We start from the raw sequence: 5064 nt of genomic DNA, 5'->3' as shown, positions 1-5064 counted from the left end.
ACCCGGCTAATTTTTTTTTTGATTTATTGTAGAGATGAGGTCTCGCCAAGTTGCCCAGGTGGGTCTCGAACCCGCGGGCTCAGGCAATCCACTCACCTCAGCCTCCCAAGGTGTGAGATTATAGGCTGAGCCACCAAGCCTGGCTAGCCTTTTCTTTTTAAAGACAAGGTCTTCCTCTGTTTCCCAAATGAGTGCTGTGATGCAATCATTGCTCACTGGGTTCAAGCAATCCTCCTGCCTCAGCCTCCTGAGTAGCTGGGACTACAGGCATGCACTACCATGCCCAGCTAATTTTTAAATTTTTTTTTTTTGTAGAGATGGGGTCTTGCTGTGTTGCCCAGGCTGGTCTCAAGACCCTGACCTCAAGCAAATTTCCCACTTCAGCCTACCAAAGTACTAGGATTACAGGTGTGAGACACTATGCCTGACCCTAGACAATATTTTTGAGTTGCTTAGTGGTGGAGGATGGAAACGGAAGGGATTATGAAGTATGAGACGACAGCTGTCCACAGAAGCTGGGTGGAGTCACAGTACTAGCCAGCCACCCTTGTCATCTCACAGACCTGTCATGAGAGACCTTGTCACGCATGTAGGCTTTTTTCCCTCTGGAAGGCAGGTGACCCTGTCAGGGTGGAGGAAGTCAGCTCAGCATCACTTGTTCTTAAGGACTGTCAGTTCCTTCTTGTACTTGCTTTTGCTGGGCAATCATTCTGGGCAGCCCCCTCAGGTCCCTCCCACGGTGGGAGCTTTTCTGTCTTCTCAATAAGTCTTGCTCTCTAAAACAAAACAAAACAAAAAAGCAAAACCATTCCACAGTGTCTGCTAGTGTGTTTCAGAATTCTCTGGGGAACACCTGTGAGGTCACCAGTCTGTGATGCCCAGAATCTGGCATCCTCCACCTAAAAATACAAAAGCAAGTGACCTGGCCTTATGGTGATTTCCAGCGTTAGGGAGCCTTTCTTTTCTTGGTCATCCTGTCCAGATTGTCAGCAGCATGCTGGTTCCCTGGTCACTCCCTGGGGACTGAGGTCCTCCTGGGTCCTTCCCACCCATTCTCAGTGGGCCTGTGTGCTGCCTGTGCGGGTTCAAGGCTGTCCTCTTTGACGGAAAGGGTGGAAATGAGTTGCGTTGTTCCGCCCTCCCTGTCCTCAGCTAAGCCTCCTCGTCCGTCCTTGCGCCACCCTGGGTTTTACATGTGACATTGACGATATCGCTGAGACTTTTCATGGCCATCTCCTGGTCTTGAGTTTAGCTCCATGCCTCTCACCCACAGACCCCTTTTCTACTCCGTCTTTGAAAACCAGAGCTCACCAGCTGTGTACCACCACACCCATCTCCTCAGATGCCAGCCTGTGTCATGTCCGCATCGGAACTAAGGTGTCCTCCTCCGAGGCCTCCGACACTCTGAGCCTTATCTTGCAGAGCTTTGGATTGGGGGCCACAGTGACTTGTCTCCAAGCTTTGGTCAATGTGCATCCGTAAAGATACTTCGGAGTGTGCTTGTGCCCACCACTGGCTTGGGGCAGGCCCTCGGAGAGAATGAGAGGGCAGAGCCAGGAAACCCCACAGGAGGCAGGGCACCTGCAGCACAGGGTGGGTCTGGAGCCCGCCTCCGAAACCTACTGGTGGTGGGATCTGGGGCAAAGCCCCAAACCCTCATTTTCCTTTTCCTTTTTTTTTTTTTTTTTGCAGAGACAGTGTCTTGCTCTTTCACCTAGGCTGGAGTGCAGTGGCACTATCGTGGCTCACCAACTCCTACGCTCAAGCATCCTCCTGACTCAGCCTCCCAAAGTGCTGGAATTACAGGTGTGAGCCTCCATGCCCAGTCAGTTTCCTCTTCTTTAAAATGGAGATATCAGTGCTCATACTGAACTCTGGTTATAAACTTGACATAGTTAGGTCACAGTCCTCCAGTCTCCATAACAATAGGTCTTCCCATTCTCCTGCTCAAGTGAAAAACCTCCTTAATACCTGTCTCTAGGGTTGCTGGGAGTTTTGTGGGCACCTGCTGACATTTGCACTCTCCTCCTGAAATCCTTCACCGTTAAGCCTGCCTAACTACATATATATTCTTCATTTCTGGAACTTTCTATCAAATGTTTCATCAATGCCGTCCAGTTCTGTGACTGAACTGAAAGCATTCTTCCCATTTCTCACAAGGCCTAGGAACAAAGCTTACTAAAAATGCATATGTACATACACATAATTATACATATATATGTATACATGTAACATATAATAAGTATTGAAAGTGTTTTTTTAGAGGAAGATGGAAACAAGGGAAGAAACAATCAGGGCCGATTTGCAGTGCATCAAGTGCTAAGAATGCATATCGTTATCTAGGCATGTGATCATTAGTGTGGTTTTCTACAAACACTGATGTGAACCAGCCCTGGCCAGTCCCAGCTGGATTCACAGAACACCACTGGGTTTGCTTAAAATCCCTCTGAATTTAAAACCCATGAATGTCAGGTCACAAGGACAATTTTGCCTGTACAAGAAGCATGGGAAATGGTTTGGGGCTTGATACACACTGGTAGACTCCAAAGTAAAAGGCCGGCGAGAAAACCAGGTCAGAGGTCATTGCTCTCAGCCAGGCCCAACTAAGCTAGAAACAATAAGCCTATCAGCTTAACTGGGCCTGGCTGAAGGCCACGGTCGGTCGGACGGCCTCAGCACAGGCCTCTACCAGCTAGAAGTCAGACAGTCCTCTGAGGCACTCAGCTGGGTATGCGGCCTTCGTCCAAAGGTGAAGATGAGAACTGTAGGTTAGTCTGTTAGTCCTGAAGGGAAGGATGGTGCAATGCCCAGGGTACTTGAATGCAGCACTCTGAGATCTCACTTGTTCTCACAGGCTCTTGGGGTCACCACACATTCAGTAACAGCAGAAAAATTCTCCACTTTCTTTTTTAAAAAGGAGCCAGTGTTCTCCAAAACAGAGGGAAAACCAAAGCTCTCTCCATCTTATGTTTGCCTGCAGCTGAATCTTACTACCCAAGGGAAAACGAATGTCTCCTTCCCCTCTCAAGCTTTTAAACTTCTTCCCTGAAATGACAATACAGACCAGCTTGCTTTCTGGAAAAAAATGACACAAAATCTAGCAAAAGACCTTACTGGAAACGAATATGCACATAGACATACTTAGAAAACACACATGTAACATATGCATATTCAAACATATGAATATTTTGAGAGGATGATGGTCATGGGGAAAGAAACAGCTAAGCCTGGGTCAAAGTGCATCCAGCGGTCAGACCCTTTTGTGCTCAAAGGACTTTTGTATTGTGATGGACACACAATGCTGCGGGCTGGCTCTGGCTGGTCCCAGCTGGATTTACAGCAATACACTTTGCTTAAAGTTTCTCTGAGTTTAAAACCCTCAAATGCTAAGTCATGAGGACTATTTTACATGTCCAGAAAGCAATGGAAATGGTATGGGGTTTGACACTTACCAGTTTCCAGGAAAGTGAAAGGCCTGTGAGAACACTAGTTTATAGCTCATTTTCTTTTTCCTTTTTGCCAGCAGAGGTGGAGGCAATAAGCCTAACAGTGTAACAGGGCCTGGCTGTAGGCTCAAGGTGAGCATACCAGGCTGAGGTTTAATGCTTGGTCTTCCTCGTCCAGAGAGGAAAACAGCCGCGAAGGGCTCAGCCTCGGGTGGCCTTTCCTGCCTAGCGTGTCTCATTTGCATCTGAAGGCAAAAGTGAAAAGAAGACCCTTGTCTGAAATCCCTGAATGTTGGCCAAGGTGCAAAGCCCGTAGGACTTGAATGGAGTATCACACCATCTTACTTGCTTCCAGAAGCTGTGAGGCTCCCATTCTATTACAAACAGCCGGGCAACCTTCTGTAGTCTCTTCTAAAAACGGAGTAAATGGTCTACAAATAGCTGGGAAAATAAAAGCCCTCTTCACCTTACATTTTCTTTCTTTCTTTTTTTTTTTTGAGTTGGAGTTTCACTCCGTCGCCCAGACTGGAGTGCAGTGGCCGCTCCTGGCCACCGCAGCCTCGACCCGCTGGGCTCCGGCGATCCTTCCACCTCAGCCTTCCAAGTAACTGGAATTACAGGTATGTGCTACCACACCCGGCTGATTTTTGATTTATTGTAGAGATGAGGTCTCGCCGAGTTGCCCAGGCGGGTCTCGAACCCACGTGCTCAGGCAATCCACTCACCTCAGCCTCCTAAAGGTGCGGGATTACAGGCTGAGCCACCGAGCCCAGCTCACCTTACATTTTCTTACTAAAGAGTTGTAAATGAATATATCCTTTAGCCTATCATTCTTTCAATCATTTTCTCTGAAATAATAATACAGCCCAGGCTGCTTCTTGGAAATAAATAACACAGGGCCTAGCAAGAGATCTTGCTAGAAATGAATACATACATACACATAACTATAAGTCTATACATTTATATCTGTATGTAACATATTAATATTAAAAGTGTCTTTTCAGAGAAAAATGACAATCCAGAAAGAAACAACCAGGCCAGTTCACGCCAAAGTCAAAGGCCAGTGAGAAAATTAGGTTAGAGGTTGTTTTCTTTTTCCTACTTGACAGCGGCCATGGGTGTAAATGGCCCTCCCTGAAGGCTCATGCCTGGCCCACCAGGCAAAGGTTTAATGCTTAGGCCTTCCATAGCCAGAAAGAAAAAAGAGATCCTTGAGGGGCTCACTTGGGCAGGTAGCCTTTTCTTTTTTTTCACAGCAAGAAAGCGTGCTTGCATCTAAAGGCAAAACTGAAAAGTCTGTAGGGCCATAGAAGAAGATCCGTGTCTCGTTTCCTTAGAGGCACAAAGCCCACAGGCTGTGAATCGAGTGCCACGTGATCTTACTTGTTCTCTAAGGTCCTTAAGGCCCTCATTATTTCACTTACAGTCAAGCAACATTTTCTCCCCTCTTCTAAAAGAGGAGAAAACAGTCCCTGAAATGTTGGGCAAATAAACATGCCCTCCCCTTCCTGTTTAGTATACAGCTGAATCTTTTTTCTAGAAAGGGTAAAATGAATCTCTCTTTTTTTTTTTTGAGTTGGAGTCTTACTCTGTTGCCCAGACTGGAGTGCAGTGGCCG

This window comes from Carlito syrichta, unplaced genomic scaffold (genome assembly GCF_000164805.1).
Source record: "Carlito syrichta isolate Samal-C Ts95f unplaced genomic scaffold, Tarsius_syrichta-2.0.1 Scaffold130940, whole genome shotgun sequence".
NCBI classification, from domain to species: domain Eukaryota; kingdom Metazoa; phylum Chordata; class Mammalia; order Primates; family Tarsiidae; genus Carlito; species Carlito syrichta.
This window is presented reverse-complemented; position numbering follows the sequence as displayed.